Raw genomic sequence first — 21717 nt, forward strand, 5'->3', positions numbered from 1 at the left:
TCTGTGCCCCCCCCCCCATGCCTCTTCCCTTCCCCCTCCCCTTCCACTGCAACAGACTTACCAGCTGGACACTTCTCTTCAAGCTGCCAGGCTGCATATCAGAAATTGAATCAGTATCAGCCAATACACCTCCTTAAAAATTGGCTATCAATATCGGCCCCAAAAATCTCTTATTGGTGCACCCCTACAAGGAAGGAAAATAGTTGTCCTGGAATAACTCCAAGTGTGGACATGTGTATTCTGGAGTATGAATATCTTGTTCCTGTTTTAGCTTAACCTACTTTCAACACTCTGAGGGTGAAGTTACATGGTACATTTGGACCATACTAAATCTGTGGAATGTTAAACAGTGTTGAAGTGTTTGATCAAGCTTTGAGCAGTCACGTGCCATGGGTATTGTCGCGGGTAGGTATTATAGAGCTTTGGACTTCTTTTGCCTAGTTGTTTACCCCCTGGTGACATCAGGGTGAGATCGTAAGACAAGCATTACCTGCGTGACTGGTTGGTTGTTCCCTCTCGCCTGCCACATCTTCATGTTCTTGTTGGGAGACTCTCTCTATCCTGTGGGATCTCACTTGTTTGAATTTTTAGTGGGGCTCCAACCTTCCCTTTATCCCACCTTACCGCATCCAGGACCAGAAATGGCATTGTTGCCTTGGAGCTCGCTTTGCTGGGATGATGTTCTCACCCAAGCTGCCTGGTATTGTATGTGCTGCTCCCAAGTTGTCGGCCTGTTGTCAGCCGTCCTTTGGCATGGACTAACATCCCTGTGACTGACCTCGTCACAGATTTGCTTTAGGCAATTCTTTCAATAATAACTTCGGAATTAATTTAAAGTACAATTGACCAGCCTCCGCTGGTATAGACTTGTGGCTATCGGTTCTTGCCATACTCTGAGAATTCTTAGTGCCTTGCTGTGCCCCCAGGTACCCACCCAGCCAACCATCGCTCCTGGCCTCGATGCCGCTTGGGACTTCATGTTCTGCCTCATCACTAGGGCTTCAGCCCTCCTCTCACCCCGATGGATCACTTCCGAGCTCTGACTAGCCTCAGGTCCAGTTGGGGCTTCCCTGCCAGGCCTGGCATTGCCTCCTGGCTTCCGTCCCCACTCTTCCCCACTGGGTACCTCTGGGCTCCAATGCTGCCCGTCCAGTTGGAGCTCTGAGCCCTTCTCCCTCCAGTTCTTCACCAGGGTGCACAGCTGGCTCAGCTTTCTGGGCAAGCCACATGCGTCTTCCCAGCCATCCTTCACCAGGGTGCACAACTGGCTCAGCTTTTCTGGTGAGCCACGTGCAGCTGCCCAGCTGCTCTTTACTGGTGCGTGCCAATGGCTCTGCTCTCCACGCGAGCCACATGAGGCTTCCTGGCTCTGCCTCATCTCCTCCAGCTCCTCCGATTTTCGCAGCCACTCTGCCCAGCTGCTCCCTGGCTCGCTGCTAGCCCCTCTCCAGGCTGGCGTCCTGCTGCAGCTTCGCCTTCCCAGCAAGCCACGCTGAGGCTCTCTGCCTTGGCTCTTCCTTCTGTGGCATTTCCCCAACGCTTTCCCCGACACTTCCTCTCCCAGCGTGCCCTCTCTCAGTCCTTTTCCAGCCCCTTCACTCCCCAGGCCCTTTTCACACCCTGATCTTCAGGCTCAGGCTGATCTTAAACTGCCACCCCGGGGCTAGCCTCTCTCTCCCTGCAGTGAGAGAAGAGGATCGTGGAGAAAAACCCGGTCAGCAGTCTCCTGCCCCTTCCCAGATATCATTTCTTGCCTGCACAGCTATGGCTTGCCACTTGAGGCCTGATGGGTGGGGGGGTATGGCTACGAGCCAGGATGCCTGGACTCTTATCCCTGTTTTGTGGGGGAGGGAGAGGGGCTGGAAGCAGTGCTTCCTGGGATGCTGGAGGACTGTAACTTGGTTGTTTGAATTCCATGGAGCAGACTAGGAGCTAACATGAGCTAGCTTGCATGGCCCAGAGATGCTTGGACTGCACTTAAAAATTGATGAGCTTTAAAGTGCAAATGCTCGCATTTTTAAATGCTGTTATTACAGTTTATGAGTAAGGTGTAACGTCACCTTGATTAAAGCAAAGTCGTAGACAAAAACACTGGTCATCTGAAATTTCTGGATAATTAGAAGGTTTAACTGTAGAAACTAGACGTTTTTCTTTCTCATACTTAAAACTATTTTCCCCACCCAAGTATAATCTGAAAAACATATCCAGGATCTAATTGGGTAAAGGTATCAAGTGGGGTTCTTATGGGGTCTGGTACTGTTCAATATCTTCATTTATGATTTGGAAGCTGGGGTTGAATGTACACTTAGTAAATATGCAGGTGACACCAAGCCGGGGAAAGTGAATTTTGCACTTTGGAAAATAGAATTAGGATTCAGAATGTCCTTGATTAATTGGAGAAATGATCCAAAATTAATCAAATGAAATTCTATAAGTCTTGCACTTAAATCAGAACAATTAAATGTGCTAATAGGGACTGGGGAATGACTGCAGTACTGCAGAAAAGAACTACAGTGGTTATAGTGGACTGCAAGCTAAATATGAGCCAAAAGCTTGTTCTTTTTGCTAAAAAATCCAATAGCATACTGGGTTGTGTTAACAGGAATGTTACCCCACCCGCAAGTCAAGGGAAGAGACTCCTCCATTCTGTTCAGCACTGATTGAGTACTGTATCTAGTTCTGGGCACCACATTTGAAGAAAAATGTGAACAAACTGAAAAGGGTCCAGCAAACGTCATTAGAAGATAAGAAGTATTCAACAAAAATGATTAAAAACTAGGAAACATGACTTACAAAAACAAAAATGTTGGAAAAATTGGAATTGTTTGCTAACTGTTAGTAAAAAGACTAATGGTTATTACACATGGTGAGAAACTTATTTCCTGTGGTATTTCATTCTATACATGGCAAGAACATAGTGTATGGGTGTGTCTACACATTGCCCTCCGGCACCATAGTGATCACGCAGGGCTACACGTGATCGCCAGCTACATTGCCATAGTGACCTGCTCCCCCAGTATAGTGTGCTGCTACGGCAGTGGAACAGCAAAATCTAACCATGTACTTCACGCATGACGCAGTAACCACCCGTACTGCACCATGCTTTAGTACTTCTGAAAGGAAGTAGTAATGCACGTCACGGTAGCAATGTCACCATATGGCAACACATAGACATGCCCTTTGTGTGTTACTTTGATTGGTATTGGGTTTCTGACAAAGTGATTTGGATGATAATTTGCTGCATTTTTACTTGGCACTTTTTGGAGTATAATCTTAAGTATCTGGTAACATTTCTTTAGAAGTGACAACTAATCATCATCTAAGATGTACTAAATGCTTTTGTTTAAAGAAAGGTGAGATGCATGTATTCGTTGTGGCTGTCACTTAGAACAGGGCTCCTGCTCCATGAAACGTTAGCTACCAAACCTGATGTAGCCCTTCAATATATTGTTGTATTAGTGGTGCACAGAGGGCCTGATGATGTAAAGTTAAGTTGTTCAAGCCATAACTGAACTACTGTTTAATTTCACTCTGATTTTAATGGTTACAATATTCCTGGTGAATCCATACTGGTGGTTCCTGATCCTCTTGTTCTCCTCTAGGTTCCTCACAATAGATGAATTTTTCCTCCAGTGACGTTCAACCAAGTCCCCACACAAAATGGGGACTTTTGCTGCCCAGTGTCTGCAGGAGACTTTCCATTCAGGTTGTTCACTTTATCAAATGCTGGGAAAATTGCCCTTTACTCATTTTAAGTATGAGAGCATTGAGAGGACAGAAAGGAGCCATTAGTTCTTGTGACTGGAATGGTTGTTGTTGCCTCCGTCCAGTAACTTTTGGATACGAGATCCACATCAAACTGGAATAGTAATGCCGGTGGTTCTGTACTGAAAGACTGGAGTTTTTGTCTCATCCTGGTCTGCCCCTTCCTGACAAATCCAATTCAGAACACCCCAAAGATAGAGGAGGGGGGTGTGGGGAGTTTTGAGTTTCACTTCCCAATCAAGTACCATGGAAATACTGCTGAAAGTCAATGTACAATGGTTAAAGAATGAATAGGTTCAGTTTCTTTTGCAATGGTCGTTTTTTTGGGTTTTGTTTTGTGGGGGGAAAAGAGGTATGTGGGAGTGGGGGAAACAGAGGTTTTGTCCAAGTGCTTTTTCTTTGAAAAAGTTCTCAAAACTCATTCTGAGACTTGCTCCTTTAAGAACATTGTACATGATATATATTTTTCTACAGTGTGTGAGCATACTATGTCAAAGAATTGTTTTGATTTCAGAGCCGAGGGAGCCAGCTATCTGCATGTCACAAGGTCTAAGGGAAACGAGCTGACCCTCAGCCTACTTCCACCGAGCCAAATTCTGATGGGATTCTTAAATAGCTTTGGCAAACAATTCTGTTTCTTTTGGACTTGATGAATGTTTCTGAAAACATCTGATTTTTCTTCCTTTATTTTGCTACACGGTCACCAATAGAAGCAGCTTGAAACCAAATGTAAGTATTGTATCTCCTTTCCCTTACCCCTGTTTTATTTGAGAACGTTTTGAAATGCCAGGGTACCAGGTGACCAATGGACAGTTTATGAACAGCTAAGCAAGAATTTCTCTTTACACATGACTTCTAATTTCATCTTTGATTCTGAATAGACTCTTTTAATTACAGTGACTTAATGAAGATGAAGGCATATGCTATATATATCAAAAAGTAGATTTTTCCTGAATTTTTCCTTTAAAATGCACCTTCTTCAAATTTCCTGCAAAGTTGTGTGAAAATTTTAACAGTTTTCTTAAGATATACCAAGAAGAGGCTCCAACATTTGTTTGAAAGTTTAATCATATCCATGCTATTAATTAGATTATTAATTACTATCGTTTTTTTGTTTTTTTTTAAAGAGCACCTAGACCTTACCATCATCTCTTCAGGAAATTAACAAAATGTATGCTTGTTTTCTCATAGAATTGGGACAATGTGTGTTGGATATTTATCTACCATTGGGGGAGAGCTCTCAAATGTCCCTTTAAATTTCATACAGATTTAGAATTTAAAGGATTACAATTAGGTTGAAGAGATGTATCGGTGCATAAAAAAAAGGTTTGCATTTATGGATAAAAAGATGGAAATTATCCATAATTGAAGGACAATACAATATAAAATCGGTGCTACCTGATTTCATATAGGTAGTAGAGAGCACTATGTTTGGTGCTATGTTCATATAGGTAACAGAGAGAGTCATTTTTCTTTTTGAATACAAGACCAAAATCGTACTTAATAGTTTTATCATACACAATTTATATTGTAATCACAAATATATTCTGAAGTATACTATTTTATAGCTTTCTCTATTTTCAACATATTTTGTTATACACTCTGAAGCTCCAACTTCTAGTAGTTGAAAGTGAGAAAATTGCAGGGCTTTTGAGAGAGCGACGGATCAGTTTTGACCCATGGTATCTCAAGGTTATTTGTAGGCAAAGTTTAAGGAATACTTTTGATAGATATCATAAATCCCTTAAGATGTCCTCTTGCCCACATGCTGGTAAAGCCAGCTTTCTTTACAATTTATTTTCTGCTGTTACGGTTTAATTTTAAAAGCTGAAGTCTGTGTAAATAGCAAGAGATGGGGTCAAATTTACTTTTTGTGGGTATTTCCCTGTCGGTTTTCTTAGAGGTGCCACATAGAGAAATTCTAAGAATTCAATCTCTTCCAGTCTAGTTATATATGCTTCATAGTTCTTGTGGAGCCCCCAACACTTTGGCTGTGATGGACATGGAAAAGTAACTAACATGATGCCTCTTGTGGGCATGATGCCTCTTGACTCAGCACAGGGGTGCACAGAGTATAAAGTAAAGCACCGTTTACTTTGGGAGGGGGGGTTACGTCTGCAAGCAGCCTTTGTAAATAGGAATAATGAAATGCCACTTATGTTCCATTTTTTTGTTTGCATTTATTAGGAAGTGGTCATCGAGATCTGTTGATGTGGCTTTGAAAATCTCAGTCCATTTATCTTATAGACTTTTCCATTAGGGAGGGTTTGATATAATAGGAATGAAATTAATAGGATTCTTCGGAAATTGAACAGCACTGCACAAAAGCTGCTTCAAAAATACAGGAAATCTAATGGAAAATGATAAAAAAATCTCTCTTATAGCTCTTTCATGTATACAATTTTATAAAACTATAAGATGACTGACAAAATAGTGGCTCGTCCCACCTCATTGTTTCCAGTGCTAAGGCTTTTCTTTGATTCCTGATAATCTGACTTCAGAAATTTCCCTCCATGTATTTCTTGGTCTGACTTGGCTTTTGCAACTCTCTGCCCTGAAGCTGTTTTAATGTTTCCTGTGTCAGGTTCTTTTTTATTTCAGTTTCTTTTTGTTCCCCCATTATTCTAGTCATGGTACTTCCAGTAGTTCTCATGAAATATATATCAATGTCCTTCACAATCTTATCTCTTCTAGCCGCCTAGTCATCCTGTTAATTAATTTGTACACAAAACACTTTGGATAATTTATCATCAGTTAAAACGTAGTTGTACATGCGTGCTAAATTGCAATGGAATTTGCTCCAGTTATGCCATCGGAAGAACTTGTCAGGCTAAGTAGACACTCTTCAGCTTTAAAGGTATTAATCTAAGCCATCCATAGCATCTGTCATGATAGATGATGCTTACAAAGCATTGGACACTTCTCAGCTTTTCTTAACGTAGACAATCCATTATCTTGCTGAATTATCTGCTGTTTTGGGTGCATGTAAGAGTGCACCCAAGCAAGTTTCATATTATGCATAATGTTAGTCATATTTTAACATTAGCATATGATTTAACACGGCTAATGTTAGCTTTGTTAAACCATAACTACTGGCTTATCAAGTTAATAAGTGGAACATTTTAGTGCACCAGCTCTTTACCAGATCATACTACCCAATGCAATAATAATTCAGTGATATCAGCAGTCATCCATACATTTTTAAACACCCAAGGGCTTTAAAATGATTGTAATGTTAAGTCTTAATTTGTAGTTACTACATTAAGTCTGGTGTATTTTCCTCCTTTTATCACAGACTTTCAAGCAGGATCTTGCCCTAGTCATTTCACTGTTTCCATGACCTATCTGTAAGATAAAGATTTTGCAGCATCCTCCTTTGTAAAATGAAAGTAATATTTGTCTCACAAGGAGATGATGAAGAGTAGTTTATTAATAATTTATAAAGTGCATTGGAATCAAAGGCTTGGAGCTGAAGCATGGAAGTACTAAGCATAGTGTTTAGTAGGTCCTGTAAACAAGCCAGCTGTGATCCTTTAATTGGCCTGAAGATTATATTCAGCTCATTTTGGGTACTTTTTTTTTTGTTTATGATACAACTATTATTGATGCCAAATGGTTTTATTTTTTCATGGGGAAAACTAGGCAAAATCACTTCAGTGGAAAGAGAAAACAAAAATAAAAAGGACCATACTACAATAGTTGGTTTGGGTTTTTTTTACTGTTTTGATTTGTGTGTGTTAGTTCCCCACTCTCTGTACCACCCTTTTTTTTTTTTCTTTTAACTGGGTAACTAAATTGGTTTTCGGATCAGGCTTCAAAACATCTACATTGCTTCTAACCTTCTTCGTGCTGCTTTCACAGCTGCTTTAAAGTCAGCTGTTTCCTTTTAAAAAATGAAGCTAGGAAAAATGCACATTATAGTTCATTACTCTTGCATTAAACAGGGATTTTTATCTTGGTTGCTATATCTGTTCTCAGAAGATAGAGTACTCTTCACCTTTCTTTTATTTCTTGGACTAAAATTAAGTTTTTTGTCTCTGTAGCTATGAAAGGCACAATATAAACCTATTTTGGTAAGGTTTTAAAGGTAGCATTCAGCTTCACTGGCATCGTCTGAAGTTTTATTGCTTATCATTACTGGAAAAAGCTGATTCATTTCATTGCTTGTAAACTCTTCACTCGTCTCTTTATTTGAGGCAATTTCCACTATTTTTCCCCAAGAAGACTTCCATTTCTGAAAGCAACCCTCCTTTTTTTGGTGGGGGGATGGGAATGGGTTCTTGCAGAACACTAATACTATTTTATTAAATGCTAGATTTCCTTGGTAGTTTCTCACTGTGTTGAGCTTGCATTTTCATCTTTCCTTTTACTATTCAGACAGTGGAGTTCATAGGAGAGAATCAGATCACTGATACCACTTTTTAGGAGTGGGGCTTCTTGGCTGTACAAATGCTTTTCTATCAAAGACCTCTCATTTGCTCTGATTTCTTTTACTGATTGAAATAACTGTCAAAACTCCCAGGCCAGATCAAAACTCAGTCTCCATTTGCAACATTTGCATTCTGTTTAGTTTTATTAAAATACTTTTAATTAATTTCTATATATTTAGAGGTCAGGGAAGGAGGAGGGCTCTTCTGCTCAACTCCAAGGATAACATCAATCAACTATTCTTATTACTGACAATTACTAATGTTAGAGAAGCTTTCAGGATTGGGACCCAATTTATTAATATTTCCAACCCCTTCTCTGTATGTCCCAGAATCAATTTGATAGTGATATAAAAGTATTTATTTTTCAAAGCCAAAATGACACATCACTTGCTAAGCCATGAGGAATCTATACTCTAGCTTAAACATCCACTTGGTACTAGATCTAGGACAGGCAGTCTCTACTGAGGGGAATATCCAATTGCAAGGTAAGGCTGATCAAAACATTTCTTTTCCGGAAAAGAACATTGACTCTTCCTCAAAAAAAAGATGGTAGGTGAAACCCAAAATGTTTCCATTTCTCATATTTTAAATCACATCAGTTTTGTAACTCTTTCCTCCTAGATTGTTTGATATCAAACTTGACTGAGCCTAGGATAGACTAATTTTGGGGGGGGGGTCTCTCTCCCCTTCCTCAAGAAATCACCTTTCTTGCTCATAGTTTCTTATCCTGCAACACAGAGATTGAACAGAGCAGTGAGTGGATTTGTTCCTGGAGCAAAGCCACTGAAACATTGCTGGAGGGTGCTGAGTGCACCCAAAACATTAGATTTCTTTTTGTAGTCCTGAAGCCCTTGTCTATGGTAATTAGTATTAGCCTAGAATTCAATTGAGATTAACGAAGAGAAAAAATAGTTTTGCAACTTTCTCAATAATACATTATATTTTTTTAAGAAGCCTTAGTTTTTCCCAGCAAAAGAATCTATGCATCCAGAAATTATTTTTTGTGTCCAATAAGGCCTTTTTTGTGCTATGGCTATGTTTAACGTATGGTTAGCAAAATACTTGAAAATTGTATCCTATGTTATATAGCAATGCAAAGATTATGCGACTGGAACTGGAGCACTTTCATAATTGTTGACATCATGAAGACTAGAGCATATTGGCTTTTTTTTCCCCTGCCCCAGAAAAGTTTTGACATTTTAGATGTTTTCGCATGTGTTCTGGGGGTGGAGGGGGAGGCACTTGAATTACAGTGGCTCCAAAAGCAACTTTAATTAAGGCGCCCAGAGTGTCTCATGTATCGGCATCAAACCATACATGAGAGCCCTCACCGCCCCCACCACAATTTTGAAGCGCAGGGATGCTGATGCACAAGATGTGGAGGCTGGCAGGATCGTGCTAATTAGTACGCTCCAACAGACTCGAATAAATGAGTCTGCTCCAACACGCTGTAATTATAGTGCATTGGAGCAGCCCCCCGGCACTTATACAGGCACCCTTTGTTTTTGTTCTAAAACTGGCTGTAAACACAAAACGGAGGTTTTTCCCTGCGGACAAGTTATTACACAGCTGCCTTTCGCAAGATCTCTTAGACATTCCTTCAGCTGTTTTTGGACAGTTTTTTGAAGACCACATGGTGGACCAGCTGGGTGCCTGAAATCAATGGTAGCTTTCTTAAAGTATCTAAATATTTTTGAAAATCTCGCCCTACAGCCCTGGCCTATCAGAGAACTTTAAGTACAGGCTTTACTTCAAGCACATGAATTGTTTCATTGAAATCAATAGGATTTCTTATGTTCTTAAAGTTAAGCACATGATCTGAGCTGAAAGGCCGAATTTGGTTGGACCAAGACCTACAAAGTTTGCAAGAGTTTAATTTATAGGGAATCTGTATTTTTGTTATAAAACTACTCCCCACATACTACCCCACAAAGCACAGAGGAAAGAACCCATAAGGGTTTGTATAATTTAGAAGTGGCCAAACAGTTTTAAAATATTTTACCGACTAATGGAAAATAATTATTCACACAGGCTTTTCATGTTAGATTTTATCCTGGAACCACATTTTATGGTTTTAAAAATAGGCAAAAATGTTGAAAGACCCTTTTCTAAAGAGGTGCAATGAGTAACTGAAGTATGTTTTGCATTTCAGTGTTTTCATGACTCTAAAGATGACCATAATACTATATGGTTTGAAGTTAGTGTCCATGCCAAAATAAGTGAAGTCAGACATGCTGTGTAGGTAAGGCAGGTTTATCACAAATGAAAGGAACGAGCTAAAATTGTAACAATAATTCTAACCTTTTCTATTTTTATGGCTGTTGATTGAGCTGTTGGAAGTTCCTTGCTTTCTGTGAAATTGAGGAGATTTGGATTCCTGGATTACCACTTTTCTGGGAGAGTTGAGTGGACAGGGTGCAGAATACTCTAGTGCCAATCTCTCTTGTCGACAAGCACACATGCATTTTTGTCCAGACATAGCAATGACAAAGCAAATGTTTGTATTTAGACAGCATCTGGGATTATATAGCACCAATTGTGACTGGAGTTTCAGGGCACTGCTGTCAGATATTTTATAAATAATAAATTATAGTTTATGTTGATTCTGTTTCAAAACTTCAGGAGATCATCTCCATCTGCAGATAGTCAGCAGCTTTTCTGCATTTTTGCCAGAGACGGCTTCCAGCTGCTCTTAAGTCTAAAGTCTAAATAACAGGTTTACTTCAGGGACCTTTCTCAAGCTTACCTGCAGGGTAGTAAAAACTGTATTCATTAGCAGCATGCATACAGATTAATTATTAAACAATTGCCGGTTATTTACATGAGTACAAATCATATTGGACAAGCTGGATGTTGCTAGTTGAAATCTCTGAAGTAGTGTGAGAATACTAGCTATCTGCACAGTGTTTGAGAGTCAACTTAGCTTCTCACTGCAGGTAGTTCGCCGAATGTATAACTGCAACCCCTTACCACACACACTGACTGGTGTAAAGAGTACAACACTAGGAGTTATATCCAGTGTAAAAATACCAGTGGCTTAGAACAGAGTAGAGACCAGACCTGAGGCAATAAGAAGAAAAGTGATGGAGTTACTGAGATGTTAAATCAGGGGTGGGCAAAATGGTGGATCCGGACGACAGCTGGACTCCATTTCCCAGCAGCCCCTGCCCACATGGCTGGGGCTGGTTTCCATGGGGGCCCCAGCTGCAGCTGTGCTGTGATAGCAAGGCTAGAGTTGCCATGGAATCTGGCCCCAGCCACACTGGCAGGGCGCATGGCAGGGCAGGGCAGGGGGCTGCTCCAGAGCCTCTGGGATCTTGCAGTGGAGGCAACTTGGTCGGGGCCAGGACAGAGGCACAAAATGCAGCCTGCATGCTCTGGGCAGGGGTGCGCAGGCTGCAGATCGCTGCTCTGCCCCAGCTCAGGACCACGCTGTCACCTCTGCAAGGAGCTAGGGCAGAGCCACGATCTGCTGCCTGTGCACTCCTGCCTGGAGCATGCAGACTCTGTCCTGACCCCGACCAGGCTGCACCTGTGGCAAGATCCCAGCAGCTCTGGAGCAGCCCTGCCCTGCCCTGCCCTGCCCTGCTGCACGCCCTACTAGTGTGGCTACGACCTGTTTCCATAGCAACCCCGACCTTGCACTATCACAGCGTAGCTGAGGCTGGGGTCTCCATGGAGACCGGCCCCAGCCATGCAGGAAAGGGCTGCTGGGAAATGGAGTCCACTGCCAGCTGGATCCAACCCACAGGCTGGACTTTGCCTGCCTGTGTCAAATCCTCATTTGTGACCAAGACTTCCCCTTTTCACATGTGCTCTGTATAACCTGTGATAAGTGCTGCTTTTATTTTCAAGTATTTCTCATGCTGCTTTTAGAACAGGAAAGATCCTGAATGCTTGTATGCTCAAGCATAACTCAAGAGAAGAACTGGCCAGATTTTTTTTTTAGTTTGTTGGGCCTTTGTTTATTTTTGACCAATTCTGACATTTGTGAAAATTATGAAAAAGGTAAAAATTTCAAATAGCCCTTCATTTTTTTTGACCAGCTTTACTTGAGAATTAACACATTTCCAGAGGGTGGAACACCTTCTGGGAATATAAAGATGGCCAAAAATGTAAGTTCTTGTCTTCTAATTTCAGAAGCGAAATAAAATGTCCTTACAGAAGGATTTTAGAAAGTTTCATCTAAATAGTCCTATTTCCTTTCCTATATTGGATGAAGATGCAGTGGTCTAGATCTCCCCAACGTAGCAGTGCCTTTGGAAAAAATCATTTGAAATGATGAAGTATATGAAAATTAGGTAAAACAAAAGATAAGTTATATATGTAAAGGAAGCACATGCTGGGTGCAAAGCATGAGTGAAAATAAAATTGCACTCAGCTGGAAATAATCTAGATAAACTATGTTGTTTAGGATGTCTTGCTCAGGTGCAAATGCATCTCTGTTAGCAGTTTTTTCCCCCTTCTCCTGAGCATTGTAACAGTGATAAAAATCATCATCATTGCTTCTGTTCATGTTTCTTTAGAGCTGATTGTATAACTTCACTTCATTTATTGCATTTGATTAAGAAAGAAGGGGATGTGATTCAAGTACAGACTGCCTTAGGCAGTTCAGGAGATTTTTATTTATTTAGTCCTCTAATGGACTATGCAGGCCCACAGGCTGAATCTGTCCTGTAGAGCCAGGGGAGTTTTGTGGCATTTTGATGGCTTCCGCAGCAAGGAGCTTTGCCTACATAGCAGCTGGGTAATAGAGAAAGGTGATGGCAGCAGCAGAACAGCTAGGAGGTGGTGAGGGTAGTGGCTGTAGCTGTGGTGGTGCCATGGATCAAGTTGAAAGCAGCATATACTTAGACCTCATTTCTGTTAAAGTGCCTTCCCCAAACACCAAAATGTTGCCCATCCCTGGGCTATGTCATTTGTTCAAGTTCTATATAAATAGGAATGGATAAAACCTAAAGTCGGGGGAGGGGGAATTATGCACAACAGGGAAAAGGAGCACTGATTGAACTAGGACATTAAGACAACAAAGGGTTGCTAGCTAACCAATCAGGAGATGGGCCAGCCTACAATGGAAAGATGAAAGGAAGGTCTAGGCAATTGAAAGATAACTCTGGGGACTGAGAAGGAACCCAAAGGTAGAGAAGAGCTCTGAGCCAGAGGAACTGGCATGTGCAAAGGCAGCCACTGCAAGAGGGGAGCTCAGAGGTAATAAATGGACTAGAGGGGTATAAGTGGAAAGTAGTCCAGGGAAGAGAAGGATGAAGTCAGCTGGAATACTTAACCTCAGGGGCCTGAGCCGGGACTTAGGCCATCTCACTCATCTAAGACCCATTACATCTACTAATCGTTGAAGAGGCTTTATAATGCCCATCTTAGCTGAGTTAAATGGACTACTGGACACAGGCTGCACAAGGGAAGCATTTTCAAATGTCTATAGTTCATAAACTGTTTTATATCCAAACTTTGTATAAAGCATTGGGGGCCAACCTTTTTGTCAGGATGCCACAAATTAGCCTCATACCATTGCTGACTACCACTGCCATCTCCTGCCCCTGCCCCATCTGCTGTTCTGCTTTCTGTTCCCTGACCCATCTACTCCTGTGTTGCCTGTCCCCTTCGTGGCACACGCACATACAGACTCCCTGTGTCACTTGTCACAGATGCTGCAGGTTGGCCACTTCATAAAGCTTGGATGGTATAAAGCAGGGCCGGGCAATTATTTTGGGTGGAAGGCCGCTTACTGAGTTTTGGCAAGCCATCGAGGGCTGCATGACAGACAGCCCAGGGCAGATAAATATTAATTTTCTAAATTTTTTAGGCACCCTGTGGGCCAGATAAAATGGCCTAGTGGGTCGCATCCGGCCCACAGACCACATTTTGCCCACCCCTGGTATAAAGCAAGGGTCTCAACAGGAAAATAGTTATGAGTGCAATACTGACCTTGATCAACCCCAAAAGAGGATAACCAGGTGATACTGAGGAACTCTTGACAAAACCAAAGAACATTATCTTATATAAAGAGAAACTATATATTTTTACATGAAGTATCAGAATAATATTCGATATATCAAAGTGTCCCTTGTACTTGTCCCTGTACTGCTTAAATAGCAGCACAAGGAATAAAATCTTCTTTCTTGTTGATTACCAGATTTGTGTGGGCTTCATTATATCTGTTCAAGACCCTTCTATTAGTGGATCTCTCTTTGTAATTCTTCGAATTCTCCACATCTACTTTATACAGGAAAGGTCTGACAGAATTTGCACCATTTGTATTCTACCTTCATCTGTTAAAAACTGTAGGCAGAACAGCCAGCTCTTTTCATCCTACTTTCAGCTTTCTTGCAATGAGTACCCTCAGACTACATTCCAGATCCTGACCCTAAATACATCCTCATGAGTTACCTTGGCAACCTCTCTCTGCCATCTTTCAAAATATCATAAAACAACAGTTCTTAATTCTGTCAGCTATATGTGACAGTTTTATGCACTTAAAAATCAACTGCATTTTACCTTTGTGCCTATAGTAATTAGAGGCCTGCATACCTTGTGTCAGAAAATGCAATGTTTTATGACGGCTAGGACCCAAGTAACCAAAGGAATGCTGGAGTTAACACGCCAGTCCATGAGAGCTCATAGCATCAGCTCTCTGGAGATTTCTGAGCTGACCTCCCAGAAGAGAGGCTTGCTTCCAGCAAACTTAAAGTAAACTTATATCTTTAGAGATTAGGATCAAAGCACAAGAAAAATACTTTACTTCAGCTACATAATGCTTTTATAACCTTATTTATTCATTGGCTCATGGATGAGTGATAGTGGAGGAAACATGCTCCCATTATTTATTTATGACAACTTCGATTAAAAGTACTTCCCAACTATTACCCAGATTTCTGTTGTTAAGATTTTTTTCAAAGTCCATCATTCTTCTTCATACAGTTCTGCTTTATGCCCAACAAAGTGCCAAGTTCTGTACTTCTTACAGAGACAAAGTCTTATTGACATCAGTGAGTTTTATTTGAGGAAAGGATACAAGAAAGCATACAATGTGCCATCCCCCCTCTCAATTGTTTAATGATTTTCATGTGTTCCCATGCAAAGTATCTCTAATATTTATTGACAAAGGATGAACCATTGAGCGCTAGCTTTGAACTTGGGAGACCTGGCTTCAAGACCTTGGTCTTCATAGACCAGGGGTGGGCAATTATTTGGGCCCATGGGCCACATAGCCAGTCTTGGCAAGCACAGCAGTGCTCTGCTCTACACTTGGCTGGCTGGGATGGAGTTGCTGGTGGGTGAGGAGCAGCATCTGGGAGCAGGGTAGGTGGGTGGGGCTGAGACAGCATGTGCCCAGGCCTCAAGGCAGAGCCACAATCCGCTCCCCGCATACCCCTGCCCTTGGAACCCACACCTGTCACAGGGACATGCAGGCATCAGATCACTACTCTGCCCTGGCCCCAGTCTCAGCCCCACACTGTCACTGCCCCATGATCCTAGCCTTGCCAGCCCATCCCACTCCTGAACTTCATTCCCCACCTGTCTATGGCCCTATCCCATCTGCCCAGTGGTGCTCCCTGCCCGCATGAATCCTGCCCCCGGCAATGGGTGCAGGGTGGATGAGCCGGGGTGCCCAGGCAGTGGGGCCAGGATCAGCAGCGGCCACTGCTGGGGTTGCTGGGAAATTAGTCCAACAGCTGCACTGCTCCAGCCCTGCTATGCACCCAGGGGCAGCAGAACTGGCCACATGCACCACGGCCCAGGCTGCCACCTGTGGGCTGTATTTTGCCCACCCTGTCATAGACTTTTCTCTATGACCTTGATCAGTCTCTCTCTGCCTCATCTGTAACACTGGAATAATAGCATTTTTTTCACCTCACAGGGGTGTTCTAAAGATACACACATTATGAGATGCTTAAATACTACCATGTATGGAGTGACATACAAGTTGATAAGATTGATACAGAGCCTAGATTATTCATAAAAGCAAATCCAATGACAACCATGGGTAGATCTAGGATTTTGAGAAGGGGGATGCAAGTAGTGTGGTGCATCACCATGTAATACAATACATGTTTTTTCCAGTTGAAAAGAAACTAGAAGCTTTACTACTGTGTTAGGAGCCTAGAGCAATATCAGTTGCATTAAGATCCAAGCAAAAATAAATATAACTGAGTTTGGAGGGGGCTGCCTGCCAGTTCCATGGTGGGGCACACACCTACTGCCAGAGGTGTACAGCTGTTACCCCCCAGCATCTCAGCATGCGAATCTCCCAGACATTCCCTGTGACCCCAGAGTGCCCCTCACTGTCTTTTATGCACTGCCTATGCCACCCCAAATGCCTCCTGGCTCTACTCCATCCCCTGTTATGCCTCATATCCCTCATGCTTAGCCCAACTGAGTCCTACCCTGCCCCCATGAAACCACTGTACCCTGCAAATATTCATCCCCCTCATAACCCAGCCCCCCTGGCCCCTATCTCCCTCATGCCCAAATGAGCCCTCCCCTCCATCTGAGCACCCAAACCTCACAGCAGTGTTTCATACCCCTTGGCTCCCCCCTCACTCACAACCCTTCTTGCCCACAAATCCTATCACACCCCATTCACCCCCATGGCCCCCTTCAGCCACAAACCCCATTGTATCCTCACCTACCCCACTCCCATATATGCACATGCACCTCCTCACCCCACATTGCTATATCCCACTGGCCCCTGTCACCCCAAAAGCCCCTTGGTTCCTCAGACCCCCCCTCCAAGTCCAGCCCCTGGGAGCTTCTTCCCCTCAGAACCTCTTCTAAGCAGTTGGGCCAACACTCATGGCTCCCAACCACAGGGCAGGTGGATGCAGACCTGTAATTTCCCCTCCTTCCTGCACAGCTTATCTACCAGTGGTTTTCATCCTCAACATAGAAAAATAGTTGGAGTCAGAAGGACTCGCTTCAGCCACTTATACCACGCCTGTCTGGTGAGACCAACCCTTCTGGATCTGCCTATGCCCGGCTTTATGCTGCCCTCATTGCACCACTGGCCAGCCTCCCATGGCCTCTGTCATCTGATGCAATGAATAATCCAGAAGAAGTTACTGCTATAACTTGCCTCCTCATCTCACCTTTGCAACACCCTCTTGCCTCTGACTGCTGCACCACCACATAGCTATACTTGTCTTCATAGCTATACCTGCCCATTCCCAACATGTCTCAGATTTGCTATGGGTTAAGTTTCCCTAGGAACAAAGCCACCCAGCGCAGGTCCCTAGGTAGCAGCACACCCTTATTAGACATGCTGGGGGTGAGCAGAGAAACATTACTAGGAGTAAATAAGACAGGATAATTATAGAGGAAAGGGAAGCTTGATTTGTGAAAGGGAAAGGAGTGTTAACACCTATGGAGTGAAGAGATTAACAGGAATCAGGTAGACAATATGAACCCTGAAGTCACTTGCCCCCCTGCCCCCAACTATAGAAATGTAAGTGTCTGTGTCAGTTGGTTTGTTTTAAATTTTGAGTAGAACTTAAAAGTGGGAGTTCAATGGCATTATCATGCCTGCCTGCCCCTCCTTGGATATACCTCCGGTGACAACTACTGAAAGAAAACAATGGGGGTGGGGAGCTGGAATTTTTTTTTCTGACAACAAAACAGCTTATTGCCATTTTTTGAATGCATGGACATGAATTCTTGCATTTGTGTGCTTGACTAAAACTAAATTTTTTTGCCTGCAAGCATTAGTAGCCCATCCATGGATGCCCTAACTTTTTTCTTCTTTTTTTTTTTGATAACCTGACAAATTGATGCTTATAGATACAGCACCACATCTGTATCGCTCCCAGAGCACATTTATCTTATTATATTGTCCCTTCCATAAATTTGTCAAGTTCTATCTTGAAACAATTCAGATTTCTGTCCCCAACTTTTCCTTTTGGAAGAGCATTCCAGAGCTTCGTTCTTTTGATGGTTAGAAGCTGTCTTCTAATTTCTTATCTAAATTTGTCTGTGACCGTTTTGTAGCTATTTGATTTAATTCTGATACTATTTAACTTAAATAGTTCTTCCTTCTGATATTCACTCTGCAAATATATTCATCAAGAGTAATCTGTTCCCTTGTCAACCTTTATTTGCTAAACTAAACCAGTCTAATTTATTAATCTCCTCCCATAATATAGCTTTTCAAATGCCCTAACCATCCTAGTTGCCTTTGTACCTGTTTCAGTATAAATTCGTTTTTTTAACATGAAAGTAAATGGTTGACCAGAATTGAAAGTAGACCAGAACTGTATGCACTATCAATATTCCAGTAAGGGGAAGTCTTACTAATGACACTTGGAGACAGTTCCAATAAATCTATGCTAATTTATATCTAAATGATAATGATAAAATATTTTTGCTGATATAATAGATATAATACTCATCTATTATTCCATATATTTCTATCAAATTAGTGGTAAAGGAGACAATATATTTGTGGCTTGGTGGAAGAGATTATTTTTGCGTTATTTGATTCAAATGCATTGCTTATCTTATGGTAAGCCCAGGGAGGGTGGTTTATAATACTAATCCACTCTCTTCAGAATTATTACCATTCCTTAATTTATGTTGGATATGGCATTGCTCGTGTACATGCAAAACAAGATGATTATCCTAACCACTAAAAGATGGCAAGCTGCATACCTGGGAAGAATGCAGGTACAAAGTCATTGTCTGGATCCCGAAAAAATTGAAGTCAGTAACCAAATTCCTATTATAACACTAACTGGTATAAAATAGGACATAAAATAACTTACAATATTTTTTTAACTGATCACAATTCTTATTGATTTCAGTTACAGACTATTTGACTTTTTGCTAGACAATCTCCTGATGGCACAAAGATTTAGAACAGTTAGAAAAATAATAAATCACTTCAACTCAAGGGTTTTTTTATGTGCAGGGTCTTCAAAGTTTTCCACAGCTTGTGCCAAATGAAGAAGTCTTTATTTTTTATCTAAGACAAGCTTTTTGTATTCCTCCCTTGCCCTTACTTTACAATCATGCCACAGTCCCCTAGGGAACAGAATAAAAACATTGTGTCCTTAGCTTGAATTTACTGTTAATTGGCTTCATCAGCTACACTTTTTTTATAGCTTAAATTTTCCTTTGGATATCTGACAGTCCTCAATATAGGAAGAAAAAAGGAATCTTTTAAAGATGTGGTATGGGTATGAGCTGGACAATGGACACATGAGAAAATAGTTGAATACCCTAAACAGAACAGATGCTGTTTTAAAATTAACTCCTTCCTACTTCTTATTAGGCTTTGGATAAAGTTAAATGTTACACTTGGACCATCCTAAGGGCACTTAAAATGTAAACATCCACACATTAAAGCTCATTAAAACTCAGGCTTAGTGCCCTCTGAGCATCTCACTCAAAGTTACACCACTTCAGGCAAGGAATACCTGGGCTGTGCTACCTAACTTATGTTAGCTAACTTCAGTCTGCTCCACGGAGATAAAATGAGCAATCTGCAGTCCTCCAGCAACGCAGGATGCACCACTGCCAGTTCTCCTCCTACCCTCCCAAGAACAGAGACAGAACCCAGGTGTCCTGGGTCCTAGCCATGCCCCTGCTTGCCAGCCCCCTAGATGCAAGTCAGAATTGTGCAGGCAAGAAATGGCCTTAACATGCAACTGCTCACAGCACATTCGGTCTTCAACATCGCTTAACATTCCACAGCTTTAGTATGATCTAAGTCAGCTCTCAACCTTTTTTAGCCTCAAGCCACCCCTCAGAAAATGTCAGCTCTTAGATTTCACTCTGTTTTATTACTGAAAAATACTAGAGCAGTGGTACTCAACCTTTTTATTCTCAAAGCTCTTCTTAATAAACCAAAAGCACCCCTCACTAGAATCAAAGCACCCCTCAGAAAATGTTAGATCTTAGTTTTCACTTTACTTTTGACTACAGAAAAATAAGGCTAAGAACAGTCAATTGGTTTAATATGACACTGATTGGTCTGGGATATGACACACATGGATTGTTTGCACACAAGGCTTTAAATGTCAATTAACCCCAAATAGCTACAATTTTTGCAAAACAAAGTGTTAATTTGTAGAATTCACGGGTATTTAATGTTCTTCATCTGTAAAGTCTGGGTTTGCCACAAGATAAAACACTGTAATTTGAACCAAGCTGGTTGTCTGTTTTTAGCATAACAGAGCAATTCTTCTGCAGCAATGAACTCAGAAAGACAACAGCAGGTCAGAATGGTTTGAATGCGTTTTTGACATTTGTGAAGGGTGCCTTGGCCCTAGTGAGGGGTGCCTTCAATTTATCAAGGGGAGCTTTGAGTCTAACACTTTGCATGGTACCCCATGGCACCCTGGTTGAGAATCACCCATTTAAATATAACATGTAATTTCACACTTTCTTATTTTTCACCCTTTACATATGGTTTATATCAGCTGTAATTTACTACATAGTTTAGCAGTATATGGAAAACTTCAAGTGACTTTGGTCAGCTAATACAAAAATATTTTAAGAATCTTTATTAGTTCTTTTTATATCCTCTAACTTTTCATGATTGTTGGCACTAACTGCAGATTGACACTCACTGATGAGTTAATAAACTATGGATTTTAATGGGTGCAGCAGATGTTTCTAATTTTGTTTCACTGGGAATATTTTGGATTCTGTTTTCCTCATTCCCAGGAACGAAATCCCAATTTTAGCCAAGTGCTGTTGATTCAACTCTCAATAACAAGATTTAAATAAGTCTCCATCCCCACAAGGCTCATAAGGTTCACAGTTCCAAGGATTTACAGGCGCCCAATGTTTGGATGCTTATCCAGACCTCTTTGACCTGTAAAAATGAAGGAAGAAAAACTCATGAGACTGGGCTAGCAGTAGATTTATGGCATTTCCTGCAACTGGCTGGCATGGAACTACCAATTTTCTCACAGTATTCTGGTACTGCCAAGTCATGTCCTAGATGAAATATGGCAATACAGAAGGATGAGAGAAAAGCAAAGGACTAATTTTTTTCCAACAACAGCAAAAGAGAAATTTGATTTTGAGTCAGCTAACTTAGATTTAGCAAAGTTATATTTAGCTAACTTAGATTTAAATGGTCTTAGCAAATCAGGCCAGCTAACTTAGATTTCCTTGTCCATTTTATATTTGTTTAAGATGGACTTCAGGTTTTCCAGGATGAGGATCTGAAAGAGAGAGGGAGAAAGAGAGAGACTGCAAAAGACCATCTGGGAAACTGTTAAGCAGGAAAAGTTTAAATCACCCTACACCAGTGGCCTCCAACCTTTTCAAGTAGCAGATCATCTTTGGAATTTTAAAAGCAACCTGAGATCCACCGTGCATTGCCACCACCCCTGCCCTTCCCCTCCCCTCCCCATCCCCCAGCCTAGCAGGTAAGTTTGTGGGGAGGGAAGGAAGGGGGCAGATTGAGGCAGAGAGAGAGAAAATTATTTGGGCACACACCACCCTAGCAGGTAAGTCCCACCCAGCCAGGGCCCCACTCAACTTATTCCTGCTCCTGCCT

General features: G+C 41.7%; 1 protein-coding gene across 4 annotated transcripts in view; it reads left to right on the plus strand.

The window, feature by feature from the left end:
- The first annotated feature begins 118 nt into the window (after positions 1–118).
- The window catches only part of FHL5 (four and a half LIM domains 5), a 42602-nt gene continuing 21003 nt past the window's right edge, over positions 119–21717 (plus strand). The window contains exons 1-2 of one of the 4 annotated variants that reach the window (XM_025211587.1): positions 119–4494; positions 10348–10437. The gene's annotated coding sequence lies outside the window, so the exon portion shown is untranslated. Of the gene's footprint in view, positions 4495–10347; positions 10438–21350; positions 21587–21717 lie in introns of all 4 variants that reach the window. The other 3 variants (XM_025211586.1, XM_006030045.2, XM_025211585.1) reach the window with 3 other exon arrangements.

Source organism: Alligator sinensis, unplaced genomic scaffold, assembly GCF_000455745.1.
Source record: "Alligator sinensis unplaced genomic scaffold, ASM45574v1 scaffold145_1, whole genome shotgun sequence".
NCBI lineage: Eukaryota > Metazoa > Chordata > Crocodylia > Alligatoridae > Alligator > Alligator sinensis.